We start from the raw sequence: 12,966 nt of genomic DNA on the forward strand, positions 1-12,966 counted from the left end.
TTATTAAATGAAAATATAAAGTGCCTCATACACTATTTAGTACATAATAGGACCTCAACTGACAGTTGTGGATAAAAATAAATATTTTAGAATTTCCTATATACCGTGACACATTTTGATGCCTCTTTATGGTTCACTAAGGCTAGCTAGAAATTGGTTATGCTACCATTATATGGGCCAGGTTGTCAGGATTTATATATCAATTAAAAACCCTATGAGATAAATGAGAATGTGAAGAAGAATATGTATAGTATACCACTATTTATAGATGAATGTATGAAAAGATGTATATATGTACCTACACATGTATATACATATAAAATACATATTTGCTTGCGACATACATAGCACATCACTGAAAAGATAAACAAGTAACTGCTAACTGTGGTTGCCTTCTGGGAGGGTACCAGATAGCTGGTAGACTGGGGTGCATGGGAGCCTTAGGTTTTACCTTTGGGTCTTATAATTCTGTACTGTAGATTTTCTATTCTCTAATTTAAAACTAAACACCAGCATTGTATGTGTTATAAGTAAAATCTAAAATGCAGCTTTTCTAATGTACTCTTATGTTCTTATACACTGCTTAGGAATTGTTTATAACATGTGCATTATATATAAACTTTCTAATAATAAAAGAAAATTACATTTTCTAAAGCAAAAGAAGTGAGAACAGCTTATTTATTTATTTATTTATTTAATGTAGTCAAATCTCTTTACTATGTGGCTTAATAGAAGACAGATAGATTCTTAGCTCTTCAGTATTCAGTTTGTTGTTTTGGTTGAAATATAGAAGGAAGGGGCACCTGGGTGGCTCAGTCTTTTAAGCATCTACCTTCGGCTCAGGTCATGATCCCAGGGTTCCAGATGGAGCCCCATGTCAGGCTCCCTGCTCAGTGGGGAGCCCGCTTCTCCCTCTCCCTCTCCCTCTGCCTGGGGCTTCCCCTGCTTATTCTCTCTCTCTCTCTCCATAAGAGTAGGCTGGACTCAGGAATTTCTGTGGCCTCCCTCAGATTTCACATCCCCACCTTCCAGAAAGTGGTTGCTTTTCTGTTCAGAGAGTTGCGGCTATTCTTTTCTTCCATCTGCTGTTGAGTTCGTAGGTGTTCAGAATGGTTTGATCCCTATCCAGCTGAACTCCTGGGACCAGACGAAATCCAGGTCTCCTACTCCTCCGCCATCTTGCTCCTCCACTAACTATATTTATTAAAGACAACTTACTATGCTTTCTCAATATTACCTCTTTTATTTTTTGATAAATTAGTCATATTGTTCTCACAAATTAACTTCCATTTCTGCTTCACTTGGGGGTCATTTTGCTACACTACTAAAATGTGATATACACTTGGTAGCTGCAAAGACCTCTACAAGAAATTCATTGAATTCACTCACATCTGTCATTTTAACAATTATTACCAAAATCTTTTCCTTTGTTTTACCCAATCTTGAATTTTTCATGAAGTTCTTCTTTATTATATCTTCCCCATCTATAAAATACAACTACTAGTACATATAAATTCATGATTTATTTTACCTGTTTACAGACAAACTTAACTCCAACTTAAAAAATATCTAAACAAGGGCACCTGTGTGGCTCAGTTGGTTAAGCATCTGACTCCTAATTTGGGCTCAGGTCATGATCTCAGGGTTTTGAGATCGAGCCCTGTGTTGGGTTCAAAGCTGGGTGGGAAACCTGCTTAAGATTCTCTCTCTCTCCCTCTGCCCCCCGCCCCCGCACCTTGCACTCTCTCTCTGTCTCTTGCTCTCTCTCACTCTCTCTAATATAAATAAATAAATAAATAATATCTGATCAGAATAATAATATTTATCTCAGTGCTATTTGAAGACAATGACTAAACACTGTTTCTGAATAAAAGTAATGAAAATTACTGGACATATCAACTATATTATTTCAACAAATAAGAATGACAATCAGACTGTTGACAAAGGAATAATTCAGTATTACTGAAATCAGAAAGTACATTAAAGAGAATCATAGGATTGGTTTACTATTCAGGACATACATGATGCTTTATCAAGAAAAGAACTTGAGCAGGGATCTATTTCAGATTTTTATAGGAATTGGTTGTCTAGATAGATATAAATATAGTGATAAATGTAGATATATCATATTGATAATTTGTATGATATGTATTCTTAATTTTATGTGATTGTTGAGAATTGTATTTTACCTCTGTGATCTTCCTCCCCAAAATCTAGAACCCCATTTTCATCATGAGAAAAACATCAGACAAATCTGGATTCAGGGATATTCTATAAAACACTTAACCAACAAACTGTCAAGGTCATCAACAACTAGGAAAGATGAAGAAACTCATAATCTAGAGGAGACTGGCCTTTGGCATCAGAGTTCAGGGGTTAAATATTGACTTTGTATCTTCCTAGCTTTTAGATCTTATGCAAATTGTCAAACTTTTTGAGATGCTCAGTGTTTTTCATCTATAAAGTTGGAATGACAACATCTAAGCCAAAGGCTTCATATTGAATGGGATAATGTAGGTAAAAGACCTAGCAAATGCTTGGAATGTTGGCGGCACTAAATATATACTGGTTCTCTCCTTCCTTCTTCAAGCTTCGCCAGGAGCTTAATCCATTCTAACATGCTCAAAGTTACATCACATTCCCAGTTAGCTATTATTTCTTCCTTTTTTCTCATTATTAAAATAAAATGTGAAAGATGACTTATCATTTTATTATTGTTTATTGTTATTTTATTTAAATGTATATTGAATTTATGACAGAAGCAGTTTCCTTGAAAATACTTTCCTCCAATTAAAAAAAAATCAGTTTTGATTGTTTTGCTCTTTGTTCTTTAGGTTTTTTATATACCATTCTCTAATGATAGTAACCTCTTTTATGCCTAGTTAACATTTAAGTCCTATACTCTAACTCCAGTGAAACATTACATTTATTAACATTTACAAAATCTTAGGGATGCTGACTGATTGAAGTTTATGAAGACAGGTTGTGGTTTAGAACCAAGCATAAAAGATGCTGTTGGATATTCACTGGGTTTGTAAAAATGGCAAAAGAGTCACAATCTTCTCATTATAGATAATGAGATTTTCCTATATTTTATTTAGAAACAAAAATTACTTCAAGAATTGTAAACCATTTAGATATTTCATAATTTTTTTATTTCCTCCTTATGTTTTATTTTAGAAAAGTTTGACTTGTCCTATTGTGCTTGTCTTTAAGCATAAGCACAAAATAATCACTAGTTTGAAAATTATCTCATATCAGTTTCTCATAAACCATGAGAAAACTAGCATCTACTTTGATTCTGGAATAGAAGAAAGATAACACCAGTCTTTGCTTTTAGCCTGTGCTTATTTTATATTTTGGAGGATGACAATTTTAATGTGAATCATAGGTAATTCCTTGTGATAATGTTACAAAAATACACTGGATCCTCAAAATGAAATAGCTTTTACACTTCCTTCAACGTATTTTGCAGTGGGATTATAGAAAACAAACATAACATAAAATATTTCTAAACAAATTTTCCCTTGCTTGCTGTTGACTTTAATTTTATTTAGCCAAAAATATACACAAGTTGATATTCAATAATACTAAATTGACTACAATTTCCCTTTCTCCTGAGAAATATGTTTCATTATCCACTTATACCCATCATTTGTGAATAGAGGGTATTTTGAATATTGGCAAAGATATAGACTGCGAGAAACTTCCCTAATGTAATTTCAGCTAATTAAAGACTCGTTAAGAAAGAAATAGAAAATGCCTGAGAACTTGCTTAAGTAATTTTAATTTTTAATCATTTTATTGCCTCACTAATTAAACAGTATGATGTGTACCTATAGGCTATTTACCTAGTTTTCTATATTTTATCTTATAATTTAGTGTGTGCCCACTAATAAAATCATGATAGTTTTTTATGGTATTCAGATTTTTATCCCACATTGCTTTATTTCTAAGTACAATTCCTATAGATTTACTATATACTTTAAATATTTTCCTTCAAGTCTACAAAAACAGAATTGTGGTAACCCCAATATTTAAGGAACAGATAAGATGGAGAAATAAAATCACTAAAAAGAATAACAAATGCATGGTAAATGACAGAAAAGGACAATCATAATGGAAAAAGTGATACTCTTTCCTCACCACCTCCTGAAGTGCAACATCAAACATCTCACATTTCCATGTTCATGAGTTTGTGCCTTTGCTATTTCTAAAACAACTTATTGAATTTTTCTTTCACCTGGGGATTTTTATTACTGGGCAATCCCTGCTCTTCTTTCAATACTTAACTTGAATGTTCCTCCTTGATAAGCCTCTTCTTGAATCAGCAAAGAAGAATTTAATATTTTATTTCTGAGTTCTTAAAACTATTTAAACCACTGAAATTGGGCATAATTTTCTGTTAATATATGTGTTTTGTCTGATAGGCCATCTTATTCACCTTTGTATTCTTATTCCTATCTGCCATTCATTTTTTAAAATATTTATTTATTTATTTTAGAGGCAGAGCACTCTAGAACGCACACACACATGCACATGCACCTGTGAGTAGGGGGAGGGGCAGAGAGAGAGGGAGAAGCAGACTTCCTGCTGAGTCAGGAGCCGAAATCATGACCTGGGGCGAAACCAAGAGTCAGACACTTGACCCCCTGAGCCACCCAGCTGCCCTTCTGTGTGCTATTCAAAACCAATTCTCAATAAATATTTATTTCACAGTGAATTGTATGTAATGATCATACAGCTACTTTGTAATGCTGTGTCTTTTTGTTCTGTCTGTAATATCAGCTATAAAATGATTAATAGGATTACAAATCTGTCTTTATTCTTTCTTTACTATTTATCCTTTAAAAATTAAGAATGTGATAGATGTGTGGCAAACTTTGAATACTGCTGTTATTCATTTTAGACACTTGCTTTTCACCATAAATACAAAGAGGAAGATAATTTTGGGTGGATCTGAACTGATACATTTTTATGGAGAAACAGACTGTCATCATATGAAATGCCATTAGTGAACATTTTATTAGGTGCCTTGGGGACCTGATGATAGCATCTAAAATCATTCATTTAGGTCACTACAATCTTTGGCAATGCAAATGGTAGTGAAAGTTAGTATCATCTGATGAGTTACGTGAAAAGTTAACTTTATCTGTCAACACTGGAGCTATTTTAGCAGGAAAAACAAGAATTGTTATAATGTAATGTTTGGATTTTTCATCTGCTATAAATCATGTAGCGGAGGGTTGACGTTTATTAACCTAAATAGAAAGAGAGGAGAGACCATCTTTCTATCTCCTCCTTACGGTATTCCATTTCCATTAATAATAATTGTTAATAATAACAACAACAATTCCTTGAGAAATCTACCCTTAAGTGATTATTATAAGTATAATGGTTGTCCTTTATTGAGTACAAATTATGCCATGGGATCTATGCTGAGAACATTATATATTATTTCATTTCTTCCCCATAATAACTTGGAGGACATCATTTAAACTTTATTTGCCATAAGAGAAAAACTGAGTCTCCATGAAGTCCAAGTTCCATACAGCTAATAGGTAATTAACTGAGGAGTTGAACCATGTTCTGCCTTGTTACAAAGCACATAATATAAAACAATTTCAGCATTGGGCACATTTAACTTTAATATTTTCTATGGATTGCTTCATTTTACCCTTAAAAGAATTCTATTTCTTGAGGTTTGTTTTTTTTTTTTTTTTTTTTTTTTTTCTTATTTGGGAGCTAGTGCATGGTGAGAAAGTTATATTAATATGTTAATAATCAGGATATGTTTTACATAAATTTTCTGACTTGTGGCCTTGTGCCTAATATTAGAGAAGGGTATCCTAGAAGAACATGGATACTCATAAATGTTCCTGTGTGATAAGAAGAATGTAATTTGGGAACAAATGCCTTATATTAAATCCTCACTAACTTCTTTCCGGAGTTTAACTATAAATAATATCATCCCAATTTAACATTAGAGAAAACTGAGGCTTAACATCACAGCTCCGTTTTTCTGTATTATAAATTAAAGATAATTATTTTACTGTCTTACCCGTTCCACATCATTGCTCTGAGAATCAATTTCATTACTGCAGATGAATGTATATTGTAAACTACATAATTTTGCTGATGTCTTAGAAGAGGCACGTCTGTGCACATATGTGATCAGAGATTCTCAGAGAATATGGTAGCACCAAGGCATAAATCCAGTGCTTTTCATTCTCATTCAAGTTTGTTCATTCTGCAAGTTTTTTTTTTTTGAAGACCCAAAAGTATTTCCACATTATGCTAAGTTCTGAAAACTTAAATTATAAAGATAAAAAAGAAAATGGATGTTAATGGATGCATTTGTGAGGAATGGAAAGGACATTTATTCTAGTATTTCCAAATATCCATGTTATTTTTATGAATAATAGAAGAACCAGATTTGAAAATCAGGTTTTTAAATCACTATTATACTTATTCTTAATAGTGTTTACACACAAGGCTTACTTCATTTTCCACATTATAGAGGAAATAAAAAAAAAAGTGGAGATTTAGAAATACAAGGACTTAAATTACGCAGACTTAAAAATACAAAAGGTATTATTTACTTTGGTTGAGTAAGCTATTAAATAATTTCTTCTTAAAGTGACATAATTTAGTGACACCTGGGTGGCACAGTTGGTTAAGCGTCTGACTCTCGGTTTCAGTCAGGTCATGATCTCAGGGTTGTGAGATCGAGCCCCACACTGGGCTCCACACTGAGTGTGGAGTCTGCTTGAGATTCCCTCTTCCTTTCTCTTTGCCCCTCATGCTCATGTTCTCTCTCTCGCTTTCTCAAATAAATCTTTAAAAATTTTTTAAAGTGTCATAATTTAATTAAAATGTATTTGTTTTCCAGAATAAATAAATGGTATTTATTTCAAAAATTAGAAGTAAAAATGAACTAAAATAAAAACACTTTAAAATATAAATTTCTTTCATTTATCATTTTAGAACTAACCATAATCCTAAACTACAATTTTAACATTAGCTTAAGAATGATTGCTTGTTCATTAAATGCTTATGTTAGTATCATTAGTTTACAATGGATTTATTATAGGTACTTCATTACAATGTAATTATTTCAGGAAAACTGATAAAAAATAATTCAGATATCTGAAAATATAACCAGCACATCTTGAAGATTATTGGCAATTATTTCACTTTATTTAAAGCACACATGAAAAAATAACACAGGAAATAGAATCTTGGTGACACTGAATATAACGCAATGTAAGAGCTATGTTTAAATTACTCATATCAGAGCACCTAAATATATAAAGCAAATATTAATAGACCTGAAAGGAGAAATAGATAGTGATACAATAATAGTAGGGGGCTTTAATATCCTACTTTCAACAATGGATAGATGACCCAGACAGAGTCAATAAGGAAACACTGGCCAGAGAGACTTAGCAGGTATATACAGAACAGTCTATCCAACAGCAGCAAATACACATTTTTCTCATGCATGTATGGAACATTTTTCTGAATGGATCATATGTTAGGCGACAAGTAAATCCTAAGAAATTTATGACAACTGAAATCATATCAAACATCTTTTTTGATCACAATAGTATAAAACTAGAAAACGGAGAACTAGACAATTCACAAATATGTGGAAAATACACAACACACTTCTGAATAACCAGTGTGTCAAAGAAAAATGAAAAAAAAAACTATCTTGAGACAAATGGAAATGGAAATACAACATTATCAAAATTTAAGGAACACAGCTAAATCAGTACTTAAGAGGAAGTGGTAACATATACACTTACATTAAGGAAACAGCTCAAATAGATAATCTAACTTTGCATGTCAAGGAAGTAGAAAAAGGAGAACAAACTAAGCCTACAGTTAGTAGAAGGATGGAAATAATAAAGATCAGGGCAGATTATAAAAAATAGAAACTTAAAACACAATAGAAAAGATCAATGAAACTAAGAGCTGGTATCAGTCAACAAATGAATGTATCAAGAATATTTTTTGGGGGGCGCCTGGGTGGCTCAGTTGGTTAAGCGACTGCCTTCCGCCCAGGTCATGATCCTGGAGTCCTGGGATCGAGTCCCGCATCGGGCTCCCTGCTCAGCAGGGCGACTGCTTCTCCCTCTGACCCTCTTCCCTCTCGTGCTCTCTATCTCTCATTCTCTCTCTCTCAAATAAATAAATAAAATCTTTAAAAAAAAGCATATTATTTTTAGTTTTGTTTTTAAGTTAGTGAGAAAAAAATGGGAATGACTTTAATACTTAAGTGGAGTTTAACAATTTATTCTATAGTTTTAGAGCAGGGGAGGGGAAGTTCAACACATATCAAATGAATGAACATCTTAAAACAATTTGTGGATAACCTACCAAATCAAGGAACACTTTTGAGACTGGCTTTGAGGAAAATTTTCTCCAATCTGGGGTAGCTATGTATCATTAGACAATTCCGTAAGAGCATCCAGTCCATCCTTGTTCGATGATATACACAGTGGAATATTACTCAGCCTTACCTGGGAAGGTAATCCTATTGTTCACAACAATAGTGAAATAAGCAAGGCAGAGATGAATACTGCATGGTGTCACCTATATGTAAAATCTAATCAAACCAAAAAAGTCAAACTCATAGAAACATAGTAGACAAGTGGACGGCAGGGCCTGAGGTGTGAGAGAGATAGGGAGAAGTCTGTCAAGGATAAACACTTTCAGTTACAGATAAATTAAGTCTGAGGACCTAATATATAATATGGTGGTTATAGCTGATGATGGGCTGTATTAAACAATTAAAATTTTCTAGGAGAGTAAAACTTAGATTTTCTCACCAAATAACTAAATAAAGGTAAATATGTGAGGTAATGGATGTGTTAATTTGACGGGTAGAATTCTTTCACAGAGTATATGAAGTCATCATGTTGTATACTTCAAATACCTTACAATTTTATTTGTCAATTACACCTCAGTAAAACTGAAAAAAATAAATTGCTCATATCTCATTAGTGTATAGATAAAAAGACAAAAAAATCCTGTTTGACACAATGTGGTAAGGATCTGAAATAAGACTCTTAATCTTGTGACTCAAACTATATTATTTTAACATATTTTATGTGTGTCATTAGCTCATTACCAGGTAAAAAATATGTTAGTTTTAAAATAATTTTTTCTTGAAAATAACAAGTATGTTTTTCTTTTAAAAACAAACTTACTTTTTTCATTTGGTGGCAAGGATTTTATCTTGTTTAACTATAAAATATTTTAATAATACTAATCAGACACTTACTATATATCAGGCACTGTGTTATGCATTAGTACTAATAGATAATTAAGATATGCTTCAGCATCTGATATCTAGGACTGGACAGTCTAAGAGTTAAGAATTATGATAATAACTGGCTTAAAAATTAAATTGAATCCAAAAGTAATCAAACTTTCAGATTCGATTAAAGGAAAGGTCCATTCTGGTTAATGTGATTTTTATTAATTAAGAAATCATTAAGGAATGACTAAATGAAATCCTTCACCATAACTTTCCAAATTAATTTAAATCTCTAGTCATATTCTGTTCCTACCACTTGGGGCAAATTCCAGGTTCTGATTTTCTTCTGCCTGTATTTTGACATTTCATATCCCATCAGGTATTCTGCTGCTTTCTTTCTAAATGTTATTACGCCTAATCTAAAATATATCACAATTTCATTTGTATGTTTGAGTGTGTGTGTGTGTGTGTGTGTGTGTGTGTGTGTGATGTAGAATTACAGGAAGGAGGTAATGTCTATCCTAGGCTAATTCCAATCTATAAAGAAAAATAAAATCAACTATTTCCTTTAATCAGTATTATGTTTTATCTGTAAGATTAAAGTTATAGGACTCAATAATCCAAATTGAGGCTACTGTTGAATTATTGTATGAACTTCATTATATATAATACAGGTCCAAGTAGGATTTTTCATGAAGGTAGTTGTTATTTCTATGGTCCATTCCTTTGAGGAAAGGTTTAATCTGGAGTGGAAAGTTCTTAAACTGGCTTAAGGATAATTTTTCCTCATTACGCTAAAAGTCTTAGGTGATATGTGCTACAGTGAAGTTGTGGTGTGTGTGTGTGTGTGAGAGAGAGAGAGAGAGAGAGAGAGAGAAATGGAGGTAGGTTGAAAGGTAAACCTGTTCCTATCATATAAAGGTGTGGAGAACTAGGGGTATGTGTGTGTTTACAAGTGATCCTAACTGCAGATTTAGACCTAAGGGTTATGAACAAAGCTGCATCTTACAATAATGGTTGTAACTGTTTTATGTTCTTTCATTCATTTGGAGCTTTGAGTGCATACTTACAACGTAGCAGTAGCTTCCATATTGGTCTCATTATGAGCAGCAATCTGATTTCAAAGGGCTTGTCCCAGTGAGCAGGACAAATCAGTTCATATTTATTGTTTGCCTATCATCCTAGGAACCCAAAGATACACTTGTGAACAAAACTGATACCATACATGTTCTCAAGTACCTTACAAGTATTCAAAGTACTGTTAAAGAGAAATACAGGAACTGTGAAAGCATCTTTCAGAACACTAAACCCCACCTGAGGAGTGAAGGAAAGTTTCTCTAATACTTTTCAGGCAATTGTGTGAAAGAGAATCAGGAAGTGAGAGGGTTCTCAATCCTGATTGCACATTGGAATCGCCTGGGAAGTTTTTTAAAGACACACTGATACATGGGCCTCACCCCCATATATTATTATTTAATTTGTCTTAGGTGTTACTTGGCCGAGATTTTTAAAAGCTCCATGAATGTGCAGCTAAGGATAAGGATCAGTCACTGTTTCAGGCAGTGGCAACAACATGAGAAAGGCCAAGGACTGATGAGAGCTGACATGTTTAAGGACCTAAAGTATTTCATCTTGGGTCTAGGAGAAAGATGGAGTCAGAGGGCCTTTGGCAGCAAGACTATGCAGCTGGGTAGTATGAGGCCCAGATAAAAGAGTCAAGATCTGCAGCTGGATGTGGAAGGGATATTTCTGCTGATGTGATAAACATTTCGTGATTACCAGGTGTTAGGGTGATAGCTGAAACAATTCTAGCCATCTAGCACTAACTTTCTATAGGTGATTATATACCATTACCCATTTACATGGTTTAAAATCCATTCAAAATTAATGTGTAGCTAATGGAAATGGTATCTAATAATGAAATGAGATTTATGGATTTTTCATATATTTGATACCAGGTGACTTAGAACTCAATTTCTTGTCATTCCAGTATGGTAACAAAACATTTCTTGCAAAAATAAAATTCCATACCTTTGGGTATGCAATGACACATGTACTGATAATAGATAATGCAGGAAAACATAGTTCTTAACTGGGGAATAACGAAAATTTGGGGGATAGAATTTTAAAAGGACAATCACACATTGATTAGCTTTGATATATTCTTATGATTTATGCTTTTCTAAAGGTAAACATCTGTTAAAAAAATAACTCTTGTTAATTTATTCTCCCAGTTATTCATGGCTTAGGCGAGGAGCGGATATCTGGTTAGGAAAAAAAGATACAGACTGGGGGAAAATAAACACTAGATGGACAAGAGATTCACAGGTGATTAAGGTTTTAATAAAATGAACAAAGTTTTCTTCCCCAGAAATAGCACCAGAAAGCAAGGTTTTCTTCCCCAGAAATAGCACTAGAAATCTGGAAAAAAAGCATGAATACAGAGAAATAAATAGCCAAATGAGGTCAATTTTATTAAATGTTATTGTTTAATTAGCAATAAGAAGATATTTAAACTTGAGGAGAAACATTTGTTGCATATCCAATGTCTGGTTCTTACTAAGTATGGAGAATTTTGTTCAATTAGTTGTTTTTATCCCCACACTTCCTAAGTGCTTCAGAGGAAACTGACATTATCCAAGTTTCAGAGGTGGGCCCTCTCCTACTAAAGGGTGATGCTATCCACCTCTCCATGGAGTTTGGTTTAGAAAAAGGGATTTGAGTCAGTCAATCCATGGCATCAGTCCCTGTTGTCAGAGATTTGTTCAGGGGCAGCCACGTGACCTTCACCAAAGAAAATTGTCCTGAAGATTGCAAGTTACAAAATTCCATAAATTCTTTTAAAATAACTGCGCTGGAGATGTTCTTGTTCTTTGTGTGGCTGTGGAATTTAGAATTGCTGTGGCCATTTTGAAAACATGTGGAAGCCTGCGTTAGGATGAAGCCGACCTTGCAGAATGTATAACAGAGATAAGACAACCTTGAGACAAATCTCTTTTTAACTGTGGGCCTTCCTGTTATACGAATTGATAGGTCCTCTTTATTGTCTAAGCCATTTAAGATTGGTTTGTCTGCAGCTTGCCACACACACACAAAAAAGAGCCTGAAAGGATATCTAAGCAATTTAAAGACAAAAATAGACTTCATAATTTTGATCCCTTTTCTTCCAAATTTTATCTCTCTAGTATGTCATGCCTTAATAGATTAATTTTCTGTGCAATCTTGCCATAGCTCAATTTTTCACCGAACAATTTAATGTATTTTTCTCCTTTGCTAGCACACTAGTATAAAATAATTGGTTCATGAATAAAACATAATACTAATCAATTTTTCTCAGTTCAAGTCCAGTCAGGTGTGTTCTGACCCAAGCTTGGTTTTGGAAAGACTTGTATTTTTCAAATTTGTTACTGTCCTTTTCGTGGAGTTTACCTTAAAAATAATTCTCAGGTGCTAAAGAAGAAGAAATTTCTTTTATGTCAAATAATAAACACTGCAAATGAGAATTGCGATATTTTTATTATCTCAACCAGTAAACTGATATATTTATAATGCCTTTTAAGAAGCAAACGTATAGACAAGATTAGGACAAGGTTGAATTGGTGGTTTCTTTGCTTAAGATAACTAAAATAGTACAATGAATGAAAACTTGTTGGACTCAGAAATCTACCGTGGGTAATGGGAAAAAAAAAGTTTCGCAT

General features: G+C 33.4%; 1 protein-coding gene across 1 annotated transcript in view; it reads right to left on the minus strand.

Moving 5' to 3' along the window:
- The window catches only part of CNTN5 (contactin 5), a 1,400,310-nt gene that overhangs the window by 958,176 nt on the left and 429,168 nt on the right, over positions 1–12,966 (minus strand). The gene's annotated exons all lie outside the window — the stretch shown is intronic.

The sequence above is a fragment of the Zalophus californianus genome, chromosome 11 (assembly GCF_009762305.2).
Source record: "Zalophus californianus isolate mZalCal1 chromosome 11, mZalCal1.pri.v2, whole genome shotgun sequence".
Lineage (NCBI taxonomy): Eukaryota > Metazoa > Chordata > Mammalia > Carnivora > Otariidae > Zalophus > Zalophus californianus.